The sequence below is a fragment of the Nothobranchius furzeri genome, chromosome 15, assembly GCF_043380555.1.
Source record: "Nothobranchius furzeri strain GRZ-AD chromosome 15, NfurGRZ-RIMD1, whole genome shotgun sequence".
In the NCBI taxonomy this organism is placed as follows: domain Eukaryota; kingdom Metazoa; phylum Chordata; class Actinopteri; order Cyprinodontiformes; family Nothobranchiidae; genus Nothobranchius; species Nothobranchius furzeri.
This window is the reverse complement of record NC_091755.1, coordinates 60,215,457-60,237,756: the sequence shown is the minus strand read 5'-3', so window position 1 is coordinate 60,237,756 and position 22,300 is coordinate 60,215,457. Positions and strand designations below refer to the sequence as shown.

General features: G+C 40.7%; 1 protein-coding gene across 1 annotated transcript in view; it reads left to right on the top strand.

Moving 5' to 3' along the window:
* The first annotated feature begins 835 nt into the window (after positions 1 to 835).
* The window catches only part of opn7b (opsin 7, group member b), a 99,307-nt gene continuing 77,842 nt past the window's right edge, over positions 836 to 22,300 (top strand). Inside the window, exon 1 of the mRNA XM_015968071.3 lies at positions 836 to 1,059. The gene's annotated coding sequence lies outside the window, so the exon portion shown is untranslated. The remainder of the gene's footprint in view (positions 1,060 to 22,300) is intronic.

The following is a 22,300-nucleotide window of genomic DNA, read 5'->3' as shown; positions in this document are numbered from 1 at the left end:
TAAACACACTACAGAGAAAAAGATGGATGAAAAGGTTTGCTTTTACCCAAGAAAATCCTTCAGACGCATGACACTTGTTCACTTTATACACAGATGCAGCAGTACAGAAATGCATTCATATTCAAGTGCACCAGGGAATTTACATTTTAACCGTTTACAGAGCAAGATCATCTTTGTTTACGGGTTAAACTGTATATATGAGCAATGGCATTTTGCTTTCATTTTCTCTTCAAAGTCCAAACTCCCTTGCAGAACCTGTCACCTCCAATTATCTTTCTTTATTATTATGTTTTAGTCTCCCCAGAGCCTCGTGCATCTCCCCCTTATGTACCCACAGCCCCATATCCAGTCTAATATTTAGAGAAATGTCAGAAAGAGACACAAAACTGATGAAAATATCTAAGATGGGGGGGGGGGGGGGGGGGGCTGCAAGTGGACACTTCAAGCAGCACAAAAAGTGTGAAGAGAGGCATATGAAACAAAAAGGCAAATACTGACATTAGTGTGTGTGTGTGTGTGTGTGTGTGTGTATGTGTGTGTGTGTGTGTGTGTGTGTGTGTGTGTGTGTGTGTGTGTGTGTAGGTGTGTGTGTGTGTGTGTGTGTGTGTGTGTGTGTGTGTGTGTGTGTGAGAGAGAGAGAGAGAGAGAGAGAGAGAGAGAGGGAGGAGATGGAGTGTGGGAGAATGCATGTGCTGGAAGGAGATTTAAGTGGAGAGGAAGAGTCGGGCACAGGAGAGAGGACTGAGGCGAGAGTGGAAGCCAAAGACTAAGAGAGAAGGAGACAAGAGACAGAGAGGAGCGGAGCGGAGCCGCGAGTCCAGTCGCCTCTTGGATCTCTGAGCACAGCTGTCAGGCTGCTGGCTCAGGCTCACGAGTGGATCCTCCCGCTGCATGACGGAGCGCCTGAGTGTGTTGTGCACACCAGAATTTCTCATGGCCATGTATTCAGTCTGATTTCAGCTCTACTGCTAACACATGAGTGAAGCTTGACCAGCATCGATCTGGACTTGACTCTACACCCATGATCTCCAGCCAACTCTGGCATACCCTCTCATTAAGGTAAGGACACAAAGTGATTGACTGACCACAAACTAATCTTTGACAAAAGGAGTTTTTTTTCCTTCCATAATTTCATCAAACGGGAGCTGATCTAAATTAGTCACAGATAAGATCACTCATCTATCGATCTTCACTGGTTTTGTGTGTTGATAGGCTCACCTAAATCAAGCAATGACCCCCGTGTTAAATCTGTCCTCTTGCTCTTGTACATGATATTATTAGCTGCATGCTCTGCGTTTCTATTGTCTCACTTGAACAGATTGTGGTTTTATTAAAGTTTATCCTCTGATTTTTATTATTTACAGGGTCAAAATAAGTTCATTAAGCTTGGATCTTTTGTCATGGTCATGGCATTCCTCTCACGTCAGTTTACACTCCAGAAAACACACTTTATGGAAGATAGATTACGCAATGTGTGGACATTCAATGTACGTTTTTACTGCTGAGAGAATCTGTTTCTCTTCAATATGACTTACTTTTCATAGCACGTTTCTCAGTGATTGTACTTGCGGCTGAGACTGCTACAATACAAAGATTCTGCTTACCAAACTGCACATCTTTCTCAGTAATATGCGGTTTAAACATCAGAAGCTCTTTGTCATGTTTGCACTCAAGGTGCATCTTATAAGTGCTTTTGCACAGGTTCCACGTATGCCTGAAGCATTCTGTGTCTAGAGAACACTTATTGCCTCAGAAACACACTGGTTAACTGAAAAGCCATCAAATAGAATTGAAATGAAAAATAAATCTTATTGATTTTGCACAGTTTGAGAGTGACTTCCTTGCACAGCAGCGCAACCAAATAGTAAGCGTTAGTAGCTCAAATGGAATTGTCTTAAGGTATTTTTGTTATATAAAGGTGAGGTTGGCCGAATTTTTTTATGATTATTTCTGCTGAGGTTTTCATGCAGGCTGAACATGAAAATAGTCTCCTTCACCTATCTCCTGCATTGGCTTCTGATAGAAAATAGACGGTGAAACTCTAGGATATGAAAGTCTTGTCATATCTATGTCACACTGTGAATTTGCATTCATGGCCTTGCCTAGCTTGGCTCGTTATCACCCACCGAAATGTTTTTTAAACATTTTTTGCAGCGAGGAGAGAGAGTGGAGAGTGTCTTGGTGATGGTGACTGTGCAACATGGCTGAATGTGTTCTATTAGCCAATCAGAAGAGAGGTGTGTCCATATTATTAATAATGAGCAATTTTGCTGTTTCAGCCCACCTCTGCACCAATTCAATTCAATTCAATTTTATTTATATAGCGCCAAATCATGACAAGAGTCATCTCAAGGCACTTCACATAATAAACATTCCAATTCAGGTCAGTTCAAAATGTTTCCTATACAAGGAACCCAGCAAATTGCATCAAGTCACTGACCAGCAAACTTCTGCATATCAGAACAGGAGAATCACAGCTTTTTCCATTTGTAACAACTCATAAGGCATTGATTTACACTAGAGAACACTGCAAATGTTTTGAATAAAGTAAACCACACCTTTCATTAAATAATAGGTAAAATACATTTTTATGCACAAATGAAGGCTGCTCGATTATGGCAAAAATGATAATCTCGATTATTGTGACCAAAATTGAGATCTCGATTATTTAAGATGATTTTTCAGTGAATGTTGATTTTATTTGTTTGTTTATTTATTCAATCATAAAATTGCTCAGGGCACAATCAGGGCAAAAATGAAAGAAAAAGAAAGCAACAAGATAATGACAAAGGCAACTCCTGAATCCTAGTATAAAAAGACCAACACACTTGCTCATAGTTTATGACCCAAAGGGCTGAGGTTTAACTCATTTAAGCCTATCCAATACAGGCCCAAATATCCAACCAATGTCTCGCAAATATTGAATTATACAGTGGCATTCATGTCATAAATAAAAAACATATAAACATATATGTTTTAGTGACAGTCACAAAATGTTGCATACTATTTATTTAGTCCTGTCAAGCGGTGCTGTATGAGTGTGTACACTAGCAACGTGCCCTCAGAGAGATTAATTCATATTTATCGGCGTGAGAAACGTGTTTCTATCTATTTCTAAACTATTTATTCACAAGTCCCATCAGTTAATGTAATGACTGTCCCAGCCACAGCAATCAGAGTTGTGCTGCACCCCCCACCCCCAGCCCGGTCTCACAGCAATCAAAGGCAAGCCGCGCATGTGTGTTTAGCGCGCCACACGTCCACATTATGCCGTTTTTAGCGGCTCATGAGCCTGCAGGTACGGTGTGTGTCACTCAGTCCGGTTAATCCAAAAGGAAGCCGGCTCTGAGAGCTTTATTTTTTTTTTTTTGTGACCAACACATCACTACATCATTCCCTTTCCTAATGTTCGGAAGGGCGGTCCGGAGCGCAGGCGGAGTGTTTTGCTAACCTGCAGGAAATGTCGACAACAGTTTTCCAGAAAGTAGCTAAGGGTTACCATAGATGCTTCTACATTGTTTGCTAGGTACTTTTACAATTTAAAAAGTAAAGAAGGGGGTCTGAAAAGATGTTAGAAATAGCAACTAATTTGCTAAATTGGCAACAATGTGGGAGGAGCGCTTGATTTGCAACTTGGAGCAGCGCAAGAGGGAGGAGAAAATAATCGGCATGTTTTGTTTTCGTAATCGTTCCAAACTCAGATCGTAATTGGGATTAAAATTCGATTAATTGAGCAGCCCTAGCACAAATCTTTAGAAAAATTTCTTTAAATACTTGTGTAATGGTTTTGAGTAAAGACACAGCATGAGCATTAAGTCAAGACTTTTTAACAGACGTGTTTCCTTTTTTGTTTTGTTTTAGAGCGGGTGTGTGCAGGCCATATCCAGTTAAGTCTACCAGACATCTAATTATATCCTGTTACTGATGTCCTGCCAGCTGTAATAATAATGAAACAGACAGGTTCTAATTTCCAACATTAGATATTGAGCTTTTTCACGCCTGTTGTCATTTCTACTGCAGCAAGTCTGTGTCACCCACTGCTGTTCATCAGATTTACTTTGAATCACATGATGGTCAGAACCACTGATTGTGCTGAGCAGCAACATCTCAAAGAAACACACTGATGTCTTTGTAGCATCAGGAAGAAAAAAAAGTAACCAGAAAGTGGGAAATTATAATATGGAAGCTCAAATGAGTGTACCTGCAGAGCTGAAAGGTTGTTTTTATTTCTGCTCAGTGCTACCATTAATAGCATTTTGTAACTGATACATTAGTAAGAACAAACTGTCTTGTTAATTAAAAAAGAAAAGTTAAACACTGATGCAAGTTCTTCACTTGCACTTTTTTATTAGACTTTTATTAGACCAGTGGTTTATACACCAGTAAAATCTAAATCAGAAGAATAAACATTTATGCTTTTTTTTTTTTTACAGCTAAAGGCATTCGTTGACTTTGGCCAACAGATATTCAGCCTTTTTAAAGTAATCCTGACATTTGCAGGTGAGATTTGAAGCATCAGTGTTATGCAGAAAGTCATTTGAAGGAAGATAAATAACCTGTACAGGTAAAGTATGCAACAGCACAAACACTGTAGTGGGAGTGAAAGCAGAGGCTACAGTTAATCAGGTTTATGGAACAGCTGAAGAAGTCCCATCTGAATTAGGAAGGTGATGTTTTACTGTCCACTCTGCTCCATGGTGAATGCAGTAATAGTGTTCTGCTGTCCTAGATAAACTTCCTGCTGCATTCTATTTGCTTGTTTCTTTTTTAATGCAAAATAAGAAAGATAAAGTTTATTGTCTGTTGTCAAAGTGACATTTAAACATGTCTGATTTCCTTCAGCTCAATGTGGACGAGGTCACTCAGCAGTACAATGAATGAATATTCACATTTTTTCCCAAAGGTCCATACGTCACTGTTAGTGTGGCAGGGTGGAGAAACGGCTACCCGGGCGGGATTCGATCCCCAGACTCCCGGGTGAGAGTTATGCGCGCTTACCAGTCAGCCAAAGGGACATCACCTTGGCCAAGTAGCCAGGGTGCATGATCAATCGGGTCACAGTGACAGGATACTCACACTGTCACATTAGCATTTGTAACATGTTTACGCTTCTCGAGAGTTATACATTCACCGGCTTCTGAAACACTTTTTATGAAAAACTTTCTGGTGGAAGAGAACGTCTTTATCCTAAGGCTGAGATAAGTTTGCTGCACTCCCAACATGTTTATGTTTATGTTTATGTATTTAGCAGATGCTTTTGTCTAGAGCGACTTACAAGTGATGATCGGCATGTTGCCCTTGAGGCTAACGACAACAATAACAACAATAACCAATTTCTAGTCAGTCGTAGGTGGCAGTGAGGCAGCATGATGAATCATGGAGAGGAGGGAACAAGGAGTGGACAGTAGAGAGGGGGACGGGGGACGGATATACAACTAAGGTTTGGTTTTAAACGTTTAAATATTGTCTATGATGCATCTACGCTCTTTATGAAGACAACCACTGTCTCAGGTCCTCCATCAGCGCTCCCACTGCCTTTGTATTAGTCAATATTAGGAAAACTAGCCTAGGTTTTCCTAAATCTTCTTTTAAATAATCTAATTTGTTTCTATCATATGCTGAAATATAAATACAATAATTTCATGTTGCTTTTAATGATGTTATTAAAAATTAAGTTAATTGACATAGTTGATATCAACAGGCCCTTCGTTTTTAAGAGTTCTGTGTGCTGTTCATCTACTTCTGTTCCACATTATAACTGATGGCAGGGTTTGAGGTGGGTTTTTCTTCTCCCCCTGGCTGTCAACCTCTAGAAGTCAGTGGGATTAAAGCCTGGGAAGGTTCCAGGTCTCTGAACGACCTAAAATGTAATACTTTGCTTCTGGATCTATGTAGATATTCCTTTAGTCTTATGGCACAGAACTCAATCATACTGGACAAGACATTATTTTTTTTAACCCTAAACTGTTGGTGGATGATTGGGAGGAGTTCCTCTCAGAGGATGCTTAGGTACCATCATTTATTCATGGCTATTCTGAGACTCAACTGGGAGGGAGCTTACTCACTTAGCTGAAAAGGAAACCCCAAATAAGGATGATTCAGTATGGACATGGTACAGGATGTTCAGTTTTTGGTCTACGGTATTTTCATCATGACCCAAACAACCTTTGTTGATGTCGTACCTTTTAATGACTTTAGTTTTTATTATGTGCAGCACCTTTGTCACTTCTTTATGAATAAAGACTGATTGATTGATTGATTGATTGATTGATTGGTTCATGAGAGACTATGCCTTTGCTCCAATCCTCCGCAGTCCAATCACTTTGCCTTTAGGTGAATATCATTGCATCTCTGCAGTTTTGTTCATATTTTCATATCCAGTTCGCTCTCCAAGTCATTTCAACAGATGTGCAAATGTACTTACACCTGCCTGTTGACATTCTCATTGCTCTGATAGTGGAATCCAGTACTTTCTTGGGTGTGTATTCTTTTTGTTTTGTTTGGAGCATACTCATTAAAGGATAAAACAAACTGGTTTCCAGTTATGAAACTCATTTTACCAAATCATCGGGTTTTCATTTCATTCTTCCGTTTTCTATTCATTGTACTTTTGCTGTTGTGAAATGTTTGGGTATGAGGCCAGGAAAACAAGGCTGTCATTGAAAATGTGTGGTTGTTTGTGTGTGTGTGTGTGTGTGTGTGTGTGTGTGTGTGTGTGTGTGTTTTCCCCTCCAGAGTGCTGAAAATTTTGCTGCAGGTTCTCTTGCTCAGTGAATTGAAGGTTTGGTGGAAGATATTTGTGCTGTGTGCCTCCTGTCGATATATTTGTTTTTAAATTGTTTACGTCTGAAGCTTTAGGGAGTATCCAACATTTTCATCTTATTAAAAGGTAATTTTTGCAATACTGTCCTATACAGTCAGTGTCAGAGACTCAAGTTGCAGTTTCTTTCCAAAAGACTTACTGATTTTAAGAATCAGTTTCTCAATAAAAAAAGAAAAAAATACAAGCCACATGTCATAGAAGCCTATCAGAGCAGCAGTAGACAAAGTTAGCTGAAAACTGGTTTAAACACATTAATATCAATTAAAATGACAGCAAAACTCATCTTTTACCACATATTTATTTTAGCTGTCCTACGAATAAAAGTTGTTGGGGGTGTGCTATCTTGCAAAATGTGCAATGCTTACATTTTAATGATGATAAACTGAGCTAACGATATATTTTAATTTTTAATGTAATATTAAACTTACAGTCCATAACAGAAGGTAGCACTCAGCACATTAGCTTTTTATTAATGCATTTTTCATTTGTGTGTATTTTATCTGGACGGACTCCAGTTTCTAAATCAGAGCCCTGCTGAGCTGCAGACTTGCAAAGCTTTCACCACATCATTTTTCACTGCAGTGTGACATTTATTAACCCTGTCATGAACCTTTTTTTTTCTGCCACAGGATTTCTTGTATATGAGGTTATACTAATATGGACAGATATCAGTAATAAATAAATAAATAAATAAATAAATAAATAAATAAATAAATAAATAAATAAATAAATAAATAAATAAATTATTACACAAATTACTGGCTATACGCAGGTTTTTGGTTAACATATTGTTCTTGTGGACACAGTCTTCATAAATGAGCAATTTTGAATGATAAAGAGCATCCAAAGTCAATCTGGAGCACTAATTAGCTCTTTTTGTTGTATCTCTGCCAAACCAGAATAAAAGCTGGTGAATACTCTGCGCAGATGTAAAGAAAAATCTTGTCCAGCTGGTACATACATCACACAGTCAGTTCTGCTATGAATACTCATTGTATCTTCATCCTCTAGTCAGCGAGTTGGTTTTTTCTTTGTGAGTGGTTAAAAGTAACTTTTACAGGATCTTTACAAAAATGTATACATTTAAAGCAATTTTCAGAGCTGGCCAGACAGAAGTTCTTTTTGTAGCCTTTCCAGAAGAGACCCCAATGTGAAGTTAATGCTCATCCAGCTGGCAGAGGGCTGGCTTCACAATGTGTCCACTGCCAACATTAAATACTCCATGTTGAAATGCAACAAGCTTGATTTTTCACTTTGTGATTCAGTGAGTGTGCAATGCTTAACATGTGTAGTGAACCTGAATAGACTCTTTTAATTATGTAGAGTAATGGTTTATGCTCTTTTATGAAAGAGGAACCATCCTACATATTTTATAGTTTTAAGAAGACTCAAAGGTTGTTTTCATCGATAAACTGTCGATAATATCCGTGGGTCTGTGTTTCAGTTCAATGAAGAGACAAGTTTGAAAGTTAAAAGATTTAATTCTTCAAATTAAACTAATGATTTTGAAATGACAAGCATAGGAAACAACAATCAACATTGGCAACTTTGTTGAACAATCTTTAACAGTTGATATTGTAAACTTGCTCAAATAGACCTGGTGTGGGATGTGCTGAAGGTTGAGTGTGATGTGATGTGATTATGGATGCGTGTGTGCGAAATGTAGTGAAAATTGAGAATAAGGTGAGATGAATGCGTGTGTGCATCTGATTTTGCTTCAGGAAGAAACAGGTGTCTGAGTGAAAAGTGATGGTTTGAATAAACTTAGGTTTCGTTGGAAAAGATGCAGCAAACGCTATCTACTGTGTTCTGCCTCACCATACGAGGACCCTCGTTCAGATCCGGAACGTCAAAGGACGATGTTTCATCCAGGTCACCTCGGCTTGGCAGAGAAGACGAAGGTGTCCACCGATCCGGTCCGGAGATGCCCCCTGGTACACGTTGATGATAAAGCATTTGCAGATGCACTTTCTTAAGTTTAATTTACTCAGAAAATCAAAGACTCTGGACGAGTCTGCGTTAGCGGTTGCAATTCAGCTATTCCTGTCTGGCTTGGCAGGAATAGCGTGAGGGGGGGTGGGGGTGGGGGTGGGGGGGACAGGAGCCGCAGGCTCCCTTCCCCGGGTGCGTGTTCAACACGTCCGAACTCTCTCCTTGACAAACTCGAACTGAATCATAAGACTGAAACTTACCAAACCCAGTTCTCTTCTCAAAGCAAAACTTGTGCGTCAGCAAATGTGTTTTGGAGTTTACTGTGAGAGAGTGTGTGTGTGTGTGTGAGTGTTTGAGTGAGTGTTTCAGTGTGTGAAGGTCACCACTAAAACATCTTCAAACATTATTTAATTAAGTACGGATTCATTATAGTTATGATTACTCAAAGCATAATAATCATTCATTTGATTAAAACACATTTATAATGAGTAAAATGGTAAAATGATTATTTAGCATTAATAAACAAAGGAAGCGTAAGACTCTATTATGACTAGCTTTTCCATGGGAACACATCTTCTGGCACTGCAGGTGTGCAGATGTTATGGTTTCTCCCAGTCTCGCTGGCGTTCAGGTCTTAATCTGTGGGTGAAAGTTCTCAGCGACCCAGCTCTTGACCCAGCCGGGCAAAGTATAAGCTTTTGCACAGAAAACCCATATTTCCTCACGTTACACATGCATGTTGTCCTACACATTAAACATGTCTCAAAAACATGATTTAAAGATTCTCATTAGCATGTTTCTGCAGTTTTGCTCAATTATGTCTAAAATAGATACATAGGTCAAAATCAGGTCAAAGGGAACGAGGATGGGCTCTGATTTTATGAATGACTCTAATCTCCCAAAAGGCACGTTGTCCTAATTCCTCAGATTTCACTGATTCAAAATCATTTGTTTGTTTTGTTTGTTCAGATAAAAGAGAAATTCCCTTATCACACCCCACCTCCATCACCAGCCTTCCTTCAGCGACATTTAGTAGCTTGTCACAGAGCTGATGTGACAAGCTGCATTATTGACATTTTTCAGAAGAGGTCCAATATTCACGAGTTCTGCTAAATGATCCCTGTGCAACAACAGGGTTTGTAATTAGAGTGATTAAATTTACGCTGACACATGACACCGACAGTAAATCAAAAAATGAGTCACTCCATATTAACTAAAGCAAAACTAAACTCCTCCTCTGTTTTTTTACAGAAAACACATCTAGACATACAAAAGACTTTTTGGAAAAATGTAATAGATGAGAAACAAGTTTCAGATACTTGAACATATAGTTAACAGCTTTGTAGTTCACATGAACGGCCTGTTTAAAAATAAAAGTGTGATTGCAACTGGCCCAGACTGAGCAGCAGCTGTCTCTGTCATTTTATTGCAGCCATGTGTGTTTGTTTACACTGTGGATTACTAAACAAATCCTCATGGCTTTTGCTATATAATTACTGTTATTCCTATTTTACCAACACTTTACATCAAAATCCACTAAAGTCCATCCAGTGGTGGTATTTAACAGGAAACTATGCAACTACTCCATATTTTAAAAACATTTTCTTGAGCCAGTATGTGCTAAAATGACCTCTTACAGGGTTAGTGTCACTTAGATCCCCACCGCCCTCTGTGGCCAGAATGCGGCATTTGCAACGCAGAGTGCTGGTCCGGTCTGCTGGACTTAGAAAAAAAACGGAGCTGTCATACCTGGCACTGCATTTTAGTTCCAGCACATTTTCTACATGATTTCGATCATAAACATAGTTGATTTGTGTAATTTAGTGATGAATCGCTCCTCTAGATACCCTCTAAAAACACATGATTTCAACATCCATGTGTCAATTTCACAATAAGTTAATAATGTTGACAAGCTGAGCTGGACTTCTGTGATGTTCTAAAGATTTGGGGATGCTGTGCTTGTAGCAGGAAAATTCTTTGTCATTGTCACACGACTTTAACCATTTACAGTCCCATTTACAGAGAGAATAATGCATCATACTTGGCTTTGGTTCTGTGTGTGTGTGTGTGTGTGTGTGTGTGTGTGTGTGTGTGATTTTCTTTGTGTGGTCATTCCCCAAGGGAAATATAAATGCTGAATAACAAGAGACCAAATGTCAGCTAACCCTGTCCTCATGTAAATCATACATCATGTTCTTTATGTACATGTCACTCACAGCTTAGTCTGGCTAAATCACGCTGACATGGTTTTCACAGAAACTACGTTAAACAAGACTATCCTGTAGATGTAGACGCAGAGTTTCAGGCAGAATGATCCTATAATTTAAATGTTTTGCTTCCTCAATGTTCACCACTTTCACATTTTCATGCCAATGCTTTTTAAAAATAAAATATTACCTTCCTTCATTCTCACATCACACACGTTAATATGTGGATGCACGCGGTTATTTGCAGGAATAAATAGCAGCAGCTAGCTGCAGCATTGATGGTGGAGCTGGTTTGCTGTAAAACCAGTTCAATTCATATTAATATTTTTCTGACAGTCTCTTGACATCTTGCAAACATTCAGGAAAAAATTCAAACCAAAACCATTTCCCACATAATTATAATTTCATATTTTTCTGTACAACTCATGGAAAGATTGTGCCAGGTGTGTTGGTAGAGAAACTCTCACGAGGCTGAGCTTTTTGGGTTGTTTTAAACATCTCCTTTTCTCAGTTGATACCTTTTTTGTATTCAGAAAGTGTTTTTTAGAGCTTTCTGTGCTTTTATATCACGTTTAGGCACATAAATTACCATACCATATCTATTTAATAAAAATAACATTTTGGAATGTTTTTGCATTAAAACACAAAAAAACAAAATAACATTGTGTAGTTCAACTATAAACTCAAATTTGGTGTAAGAAACAACCCCAACTCTACTTATTCCTAAATAATTATATCAAACGGTTTCCTTTACTCCATATAAAATTTTCGTAATCAAATAAGCACAAATATAACATATTTGACCTTTTATTCTTATTATGAATTAATACTTTGATCCATAAAATCATATATATTTATTTTATCCACTTCTTTAACTGATATGTTTTGTGGAATGTGGATAAACTGACTCCAAAGAATCAACTTAGAGACAAAGAAATGACCTTACGGTAAATGTGTTTTTATGATCAAAATGATTTGAACTGTAAAAAACAACTGATTTATTCATCTCCCCAGCTTTTGAAGCAACATCTTCTCTTCATCATTTATGTCTCAGCTGCTTTCCCTCTGAAACGGCTCCTCTGTCTTCCTGAATCAAACTCCAGCCTAGACTGTTCTCCCAACATGGTCTTAGGAATCAGAGGAAGAGGAACAGTAAAATGGATGCTCATCACTTTCAGCCAAAACGTAACTCGGCAGGATGGAGGAAGGAATGAACGAGGAGAGTTGCTAGAGTTTGTTTGATGAAACCTTTGGATTGGCAGCAGATTTCTTCCAGCAAAACAATTGGCATTGTTGGCTTTCACTACTGTCCTCCATGCCCTGCATTTATTTCACAAATATGTCAAGTTCAAACATAAAAGATATAACACTGATGTGAAGCTGCTTCTCGTACAGCTATAAAAATTAAGTATATTGATGGGACAACATTTTTTTCCTCAGCTTGGCCACATTTTTTTTTTATATTTATTTATTTATTTATTGAGAACCTCATTAGCTCACACCATAGTGTGGAGCTATTCTTCCTGAGGTCTCTTTCAATTTCATTACAAATATTTAACAAAACACCCCCATCCCCATCCCCCCACACACACACACACCCAGCAACAACAAACTCCAGGAGCTCATTATAATCGTACCACCTCAATTGCTATAATATACCAATAAGTTACCACACACTTCAGAGTTCATGAAAAATCTAAATAGGTGAAAACGGAGAGTTTACACAGAGCAATAAATAACTATATTCAAGAATCAAAAATCATATCGCATCCCATCCATAACAAACAAAAATTATAGAAGCTGTCATATCAGTCACATTTACAATTCACTGTGCAAAATTTACTGTTGTGTGAACAAGAAAAGCTTTAACTTCTTTTGAAAACATCTTCTGTTTTTCTCTAATAACAAAAATCTCGGTATGGCATTCCATGCAACCATGGCTCTGTAATAAACTGCTCTTTGCCTTTGATTATTTCTGCAGCGCGGTAGTGCGCACCTTATGTCACTTGTCTGTCTCGTCGTGTAATCATGATTGTCTGAAAAAAATGATAATTTGTCATAAATTATTTTAGGTATTTTTGTAGTTATTATATTTCTTATAAATGTGATCAGTGAATATTTTAATCTTCATTTCACTGTTAACCAGGCCAACCTATCGTGCATTATACTTACATTTGTTCTATAATTACAACCCAGAACAATTCGTGCAGCTTTATTTTGTGCCACTTGTAACTTATTTAAATTCATTTCACTTGTATTAGACCAAATAACTGATGCGTAATCTAAATGAGACAGTACTAATGTTTGAACTAAAGTTTTTATCTGCAAACGAGGAATAAATTTACAACAATATTTGATCGTGCCCATACTTCTTCCAAGTTTCAGCAGGACATGATTTATGTGACTAGTCCATGACAATCTAGAATCCACAATTACCCCCAACAGTCTTGCTTCTTCTACCTGCTCTATCGCTATGTTACCTAGCTTCAAATGCAGTCTAGGTGTCATCTGTAGTGTATATGTATTCCCCACTATCATGCATTTAGTTTTTTCTGCATTGATTTCTAGTTTGTTCATTCTAAACCATTGTGTAACTAAATCCAACTCCTTTTTTAAAATATCATTTAATTGGCCTTCTGTTTGGGCTGATGCAAATAATGTTGTGTCATCTGCATATATAGCCATGGTTGCATGTTTTAAAATCAAAGGTAAGTCATTAATAAAAATAGAAAACAAAAGAGGGCCCAAACAACTGCCCTGTGGCACTCCACAATCTAACTGACCCGTTTCAGAATAACTGCCATTAAAATAGAAGTTGAATTTGCGATTCGTTAAATAACTTTCTGTCCACTTAATGGCGGACGACTGAAATTTATAACGTTCTAATTTTTTAATAAGATTTTATGATCAATCACATCAATCACATGTGCTTTTACCTTGCGAGTCACCAAACAGCCTCAAGCTGACATAAGTTTCTTCTGTACCATTTTGTTCTACTACTTTCAGCCATTTCACCAAACTACATAGCAAAATGTTCAGCTTGCTCAGGATATTCCAGAGTTCAACAATCACTTACGGTATTTAAAAAACAGCTGTCCTCTGTTGTTTGTCCACCACCACCACAATGTCCGGCTTGTTCTCCATCACCATTTTGTCAGTCTGAATTTGGAAGTCCCTCAGGAGCTTGGCTCTTGTTCTCAACCACCTTAGGGGGTGTTTCCCACTTTGACCTTGGGGCTTCCAGTCCATACACTTCATAGATGTTTCTGTACAAGATACCAGCTACTTGGTTGTGGCGTTGCATGTATGCTTTACCTGCCAGTATCTTACACCCTGCAGTTATGTGGTGGCTTGTCTCAGGGGCCTCTTTGCATAGCCTAAACCTTGGGTTTTGCCTGGTGTGGAAGATCTTGGCCTCTATTGCTCTGGTGTTCCTGTGCAGCCATGAGTGCCTCTGTGCTGTCCATCAGACCAGCTCTTTCCAGCCATTGGTAGGATTTCTTGATATCAGCCACTTCAGTTATCTGTCTGTGGTACATCCCATGTAGGGGTTTGTCCTCTCATGATGGTATTTTCAGCACCTCCTTCTATGTTCACCATTGTCTGAAACCTTCACTGAATTGCTTCATTATTCCACTACTTTTACACCTATAGTTGGTGCTATTTTCCCCATTTTCCCTCTATTCCATGTGCCTTTTGTGGTATTTTTCCTATCTTTTTTATTTTTATACTCATTTTTTTTTGCAAGTCCACTCATCTACAGTATTTGTTCATGTGCTAATCTTTCACGGTGGTCTCTCACTATAATGCGGTTCACTTTCACTTAAGCTCATATTTTCACGGATTTCTGTTGTGCAATTGTGCGCGCTTATTTTTTATTTATTTATTTATTTATTACAGCACATTGTGTTCTGTGTTCAACTGTACAAAGGTTTGAACTTTCTGCTCAGCCTCAAAGCATCTAATACATTTTCACAATTTCTTATGATGTATTCATGAAGCAATGTGCATCCAGCCACACAAATCTAGTCCATTTTTGCATGAGAAAAAAGCATCATATTAAACTACAGGCTTATATGTAAGTGTGGTAAGCACCTGCAGGATGAGTCATATACCATCAACCAAATTTTATGGTAAATACTCCTGTCAGATGTGAGGGCAGCAGAATTAAATGATTATGTTCAGGATAATACAATAAAAACCATTTCTATAAAAGCTTACAGGAACCTATAAACTTTCAAAGCTAAGAGAATAGTCTTGAAGTCTCTCCACAAAGAGACATGATCGTCTCTGGAGAACAAACTCTCTTTGCTGTCCCAGTTTTACAAGCGGAAAGCTGTTGACTGCAAGGCTATGCCAAATAAACACAATATGATTTAGAGTAGAGAGGTTGTTTGTGCAGTTGATTGACCTCTGACCCCCACTCGTGATTAGTTGGGAAGCTGTCTCCAGCTGAATTGTTCACATAACTTTTATTCTTGGATTTTCTTATGAAATCTCAAATTCTCTAATAATCTGGAATCATCTGATTTCTGCTTTTAAATGTCCCACTTCTGCACAAATGTTTGCATTAGAGAGAAACAAAAAGTTTGCCCACATGTGAAAGTGAATTTTTTGTTGTTGTCTGTTTGCTACAATGAAATATTAAATATGTTGCAATTAATACATATTAATTTTTACCAATAAGATGTGATATTCCATATAAATATGAAATATCAATCTGACTGATCTTTGAATGTTTAATTGGAAGATTCTAGGGTTATTTGCTTATGCAGGGACCATAAACACACTTTGTATTAATTCAGACAGAGTCGGGTATATAGTTTATAAAATGAATTTAATTCTTTTTCCTGAACTAATAATTTATACTTGATAAGAAATGAATAATGAGATGTGGTGTGGTGGATGTGAGGTGTTGTGATGGAAGCTAGATGTTGTACCAACCGTTCTTTGTATCTGAGAGAAATTGTGAAATCTGGGTGTAAAAGAATTTGTTGTTTGTTATAATTTTATGTTTATGTTTATTTATTTAGCAGACACTTTTATCCAAAGCGACTTACAATTTATAACCTATAGGGCATGTTGTGATAATAATGTGATAATTAGAGAGTAGTTTATTTATAAACCTCATCAGACACCACTATGCAGGCTTATGATGCCCTTGTATGAGTTGCTCCCGGCGGTCCAAAGGTTCCACAAAAATAAACAATCAATGATGAACAAGAGTCTGCTTCTAGACCTGCAGAAAAGGGAGACACAAGAAAAAAGCAGGAGCAAGCTATCACTGCGTCAACTTGATGAAGAAATATATAATCAACATTGTTATACTGAACAATCACATGATAATAAATCACAGTGCATTAAGTGCCAACCACAGCCTTAACACATGTGTAGAACGTGCCCAAGTCCATACTTATGAGAGCACCATGTGAGCACCTGTGTGTGTACACACGCTTGTATATGTAAGGTTTCTCTAAAGGAGCGTCCAATAGAGAGTGGGAGGGGCTACAGATCTGTCCCCCAAAGATGTGTTGGAGATGGCGGGAGCTCCAAGTCTCAGAGATCCAGGAGCTGCCCCAGAGCACAGGGACCCCAGGGAGACTGCGACCAGAAGAGCCCCTGCCCCCCTCAAGAGGTACAGAGGATTGCCCTGGGGGGCCACAACCAGCAGCCGGCAGAGTCCCGGGAGAAATCAGCGGCAAGCCCACAGGCCCGCCCGCAGCCTCCCACCCCCTAGCTGGCCGAGCCCGGAACCCAGGAACCCAGGACCCAGTGGCGACCACCCCCGCCGGGGACCCAGAAGAGCCCTGGGACCCAGATCCCATCAGGCAGCCACTGGGATTGATTTGGCAGACACCAAAATTCTTAAACCCCCTGACCCGGGAGCCGTGAACTTTCAGGCAGACCAAGGCACTGCTCTCCACACCAGGTGTGGCAGGGAGAGGGGAGACGAAGATGTATAGCATCAAAAGAAGTCCCAGGAGAGGGGAGAAGTCAAAGGCCCCACCTGACATATACAGTCAAACACAGACACAGTCAAACACTCTCTCCCTCATGCTCATACATACACATACAACCAAAGACTTACAAAAATGCACGCCGGACACCCACTCAAGCTGTCCATACACACCCTATTCATTCCGGTCCCAGTACTGCTGTACATGGGGTACAACCAATACCGGTTACCAGAGTTTGACCCTTTCTGCTGGGGTGCTGATGAGCAGGCTCCCCCACCCAACACTGAGTAAAGCAACCCACCACCCTAGACCCCAACCAGACGGCCAGATCTCCCTCCTAGCCTCCAGCCCCAGGAAGCCAAGCAACAACAGAGGTGTGCTAAGACCCCTAGTCTCCCTCCACATGCTCCAATAGAGTGTTAGTGCATGTTGGTGAGGTGCATTTCATGGCTGTGGTGAGCGGGCAATGCGGGCATCATCTGGCCTACGTCAGCTGAGGCCACCACACCACTCCACTTGCACCCACTGAGTGAATAAGTGCAGTTTAAAATTGGAAGTGGACACTGGCACTCGGGATGAGGCTGAAAAATCCCCCTGCCAAATGCAGTTGAATGTGCTCACTCCCAAGGCCCTAAGTGTGTGTTTGCGTGGAATGTCGTTGGTTGAAGTGTTTAAGGTGCAAATAAAATTGGGGGCAGGTTGCCACAGGAATGTGGAAATGGGGTCCATACCCACACCCCTTGACTTGTCCCCCCCCCCACCCCCCCACCCCCCACCCCCAAGGTCCTATGTGCATGTTTGTGTGATGATATGAGGGAGTGGGAGGAGAAAAATGTGTGGGGATGGGGAGGAATGACTGGTTGGACTAAGCCCTCCAGGGAGCCAGCTCTCCCACTGGTCCCAATAGGCACCTCTGTTGCCAAAATGCCACCAAAGGCATGGAGACCCCAGCCCATCTTGCCAGGGCCCAAAGCAGCAGCATCACAGAGCCTCACGGAGTCCGAGGGCACCAACCCAGCCCCACCCCAGCAGAATATCTACTCCCATCCCTGCATTTGCACAACTTCCAGAATATATGACATAGGACATCCAGGTAAGGTTGGGTCCTCCCCCTCTTGGACATCCCCCTCCCCTGTGATGGGACAGCAGAAGAGCCAATGTCTACCTGAGGCCCCTGAGCTCGGGCCAGGCACTGCCGCATGTTCCCATCTTCTTCCCGGCAGCATACAAGTCAGGACCCGTCCCCCAAGGCCCCGCCCAGATCCCCACACGGGGCCGGCCACCCCCACACCCATTCAGGGGCAATGCAGCTGCTAGGCACCGCAGAGACTCCCAAGGGACCCCACTCACAACTGCCAGTAGTCCACCCCCCGAGGCAACCCAAGCACCTCCAGAGGAGGGCAGCAGCCCCCCAGTCCCAGACACCCCCAGTAAACCCACCTCCAGGGAACGTGCGGATACTCCAAACTCAGACCCTCCACCCCATCACCCACATCATCCCGCAGGAAGATCCCTCATCATCGCTATGTGATGTAACTGATCAAAGGAGCCTAGAGAGATTGATTTGAAGTGGAAGCAGAGGCTGTGTCAAGTGTAATATGATCTAACAAAAGATTTCTATACTGGTTAATGCAAAGAGTATGTCTATTTTTCCAATTCATGAGGATAGTTTTCTTAGCGATGCATATGGGAGTCAGAACCACGTGAACCAAAGATGTTTCAGTCGGGACATCATCCAGGTTTCCCAGTAAACAAAGAGAGGAGGAAGCTGGGACACTTTGACAGGTCTTCACATACTGTACTCTACCCCAAAATTCCTGGACAGGTGGACAGGACCAAAGTGCATGAATGTAATTGTCAGGAATGTTGTTTATGCAGTGTGTACAGGTGTCAGATGACACAAACCCCATCTTGAATATCCAATGACCTGTATAGTGTACTCTGTGTAGAATTTTGTACTGAATTAATTGTAAATTGGGGTGTCTGATCATTTTAAAAGTTTTTCAACAAGTTTGGGACCAGGAGTTCTGGTCAAAGCTGACTGATAGATCCACCTCCCATTTTTCAATAGGGATTGCTATTCTATCATCTATTTTGGACAGTGTCTTATTTACTTTAGACACTAGTTTGGGGGGTTTGAGATTATAGAAGTCCTTGGTGGTGTTTGTAATTCTATTTTATTGAGCTTAAATTTTTATTTAACTACAGATTTAATTTGGTGATATTCTAATAAGCTATTCTTATATATTCCATAGCCTTTTTGATTCCTTCAGATCTTCACCATGACATCTTTGGACATATCTCAAGGCATCAAATGTTGTTTCATATTTTCCACACCTTGCACTAGGCAGGAGTATGATTTGTCTAATTATGTTTAATTATTTTAATTACAAAGGGGACTTCATTTATACCATTTAAATAAATTAGACTATTCAAACTCTGTTGGGTCTGATTAAGTTTGTATTACTTGAGAACAAGTTGGTGCTGAACAAGAAAAACCTCCATACATAAAGTGGGTCACAAGAGAATAAGGAATGTTGTCTGCATTTAACAAAGCATGCATTTTCATAAACAATCATCATCAATAAGACAATACATCCATTTTCTTTAGTCTGAGTATGAAAGCTTTTAATGAAGCAGAAACTTTCTGTACACTGCAACATCTTCTTATACACCCAACAGCATCATAACGATTTAAAGAATTTACATGATGACAATGTGAAAGAGGCAGAGGGGAAAGCAGCTGGCGTAGGAGGCATGCGTTGATCAGCTGATGACGAATGAAGTACCTACAAGGAGCCGAGGGGCTCAATGAGCAAAACATAGACAAAAAGCAGAGTGCTCTTCAGCAAATTGCCCAATGAGTTAAGTGCTTAAACCATGGCAGCTAATAAAAATAGACAGGAAATAAAAGGCTAAATTTACGGATATAATAGATGCATCAAGGTAAATTCTCAATAGTGCAATAAAAACATTATCTTACTCCTCTAAACGGTGTTTGAAGCTTCTTAATTGTAAGTGAAAGCACGAGGAAGAAAGAGAGATACTCAAATATGAGTGGTAATAAACAATGTGTGTTGTTTACTAGGTCACTTGTATAAGTACAGTTCCAAAAACCTACTCATTATTAAACCTAGATAGCACTTTCTATCAGTCAGTATAATTTGTGCGTGCGTCAACAGATATGAGGAGACCATGAGGAAGTTGTTTGTTGTGGTTGTATGATGCTCACATAAAGAGAAAACTAGGAAACTCTGAAGTTTTACTTTAACGATAGATAAGAAGGCTGTGGGTGCAAGTGGAGTAGTGTGGTGGCATCAGCTGGCGTAGGCCAGACAATGCCTGCACTGCCCGCTCAACACAGCCATGAAATACACCTCACCACCATGCACTAACACTCTATTGAACAGGCGGAGGGAGACTAGGGGTCTTAGCACACTTCTGTTGTCGCTTGGCTTCCCAGGGCTGGAGGCTAGGGGAGAGATCTGGCCATCTGGTTGGGGTCTGGGGTGGTGGGTTGCTTTGCTCAGCATTGGGCAGGGGAGCCTGCTCATCAACACCCCAGCAGAAAGGGTCAAACTCTGGGAACTGATTATGGTTGTACCCCAGGTACAGCAGTACTAGGACCGGAGTGAATAGGGTGTGTATGGGGAGCATGAGTGGGTGTCCGGCATGCATTTTTGTAAGTCTTTGGTTGTATGTGTATGTGTGAGCATGAGGGAGGGAGTGTGTGACTGTATCTGTGTATGACTGTATATGTCAGGTGGGGCCTTTGACTCCTCCCTTCTCCTGGGACTTCTCTTGATGCTATACATCTTCATCTCCCCTCCCCCGCCACACCTGGTGTGGAGAGCGGTGCCTTGGTCTGCCTGAGTGTTCGTGGCTCCCGGGACAGGGGGTTTAAAATTTTTGGCGTCTGCCGGATCAATCCCGGTGGCTGCCTGATGGGATCTGGGTCCGCGGACTCCGCTGGGTCCCCGGCGGGGGTGGTCGCCACTGGGTCCCGGGTTGCTGGGTCCTGGGCTCAGCCAGCTGGGGGGTGGGAGGCTGCGGGCGGGCTTGTGGGCTTGCCACTCAAATCTCCCGGGACTCTGCCGGCTGCTGGTTGTGGCCCCCCGGGGCAATCCTCTATGCCTCTCGAGGGGGGCAGGGGCTTTTCTGGTCGCATTCTCCTTTGGGTTCCTGTGCTCTGGGGCAGCTCCTGGATCTCTGAGACTTGGAGCTCCCGCCATCTCCAACACATCTTTGGGTGGTAGATCTGTGCCCCTCACACTCTATTGGATGCTCCTTTAGAGAAACCTTACATATACAAGTGCGTGTACACACACAGGTGCTCACATGGTGCTCTCATAAGTATGAACTTGGGCACTTTCAACACATGTCTTAAAGCTGTGGTGGGCACTAAATGCATTGTGATTTATTATCGTGTGATTGTTCAGTAAAACAATGTTGATTTTACATTTCCTCATCAAGTTGACGCAGTGATAGCTTGCTCCTGTTGTATTGTTGTGTGTCCCTTTTCTGCAGGTCTAGAAGCAGACTCTTGTTTGTCTGGTTGAAAGTACAAAGCATTCCAAAATACAATAACAATAAAGCTTTAAGTATCAGGCGTGATACTTGGTGGGCTAAAATGTCTGCATGCATGACAATAAGTAGAGTCCATAGTAACAGAATATTCAACCCAAGGATGACTTTCATACCAGCTTGGCTGAAAGCTGCGTCTTCTGTCTCATTAATGTCACTGGAAATGTCCTCAAATGATGCTGAGTAGGTGGGTCATTCTTGCACTTGCTGATATCTGAAAGAAAATAAATGTTAGCATGAGGATAAAAGCCATAATAGTTAATTCAGAGTCTTATTTTATCTATTTATTACACATAAACAACAGAAATTTTGGTCCAGAGTCAGCATGCCTCAAATGCATTTTACACACAATATGAGCTGCAATCACAGAGGGGTGGTTCAACACCCACAAACCTGACGGTAGTGTACACGGTGCACTGCACATGACAGAAGATGTCCCTCTTTTTGCTCCTCACTCTCTCCCTCACAGCCTACATCTTCCTCCTCCTCACTCTCAGGGTGGACAGTATCTGACCTCTCTGGTTCCTCTCCAACCATCTCCTCCTTCTCTCTTTCATCCTGCTTCTCAGCTCCCTCGTGACTTTCATCCTCTCTCTGTCTACGCTGTTCTTTATTAACAGCGGTAAAAAAAGGACAAAATGTCCCTTTTTCTTTTCATGGCCACTGATGCTTCCAGTCAGTGCTGCGAGAAAGTCATAGATAAATGAATACTGTGATCTAATCTCAACGTGTCTAAGGCTTAAAATGCAGCAACTTCATTTTTATTTTACAGTTAATGTTACAAAGGAAAAACAAAT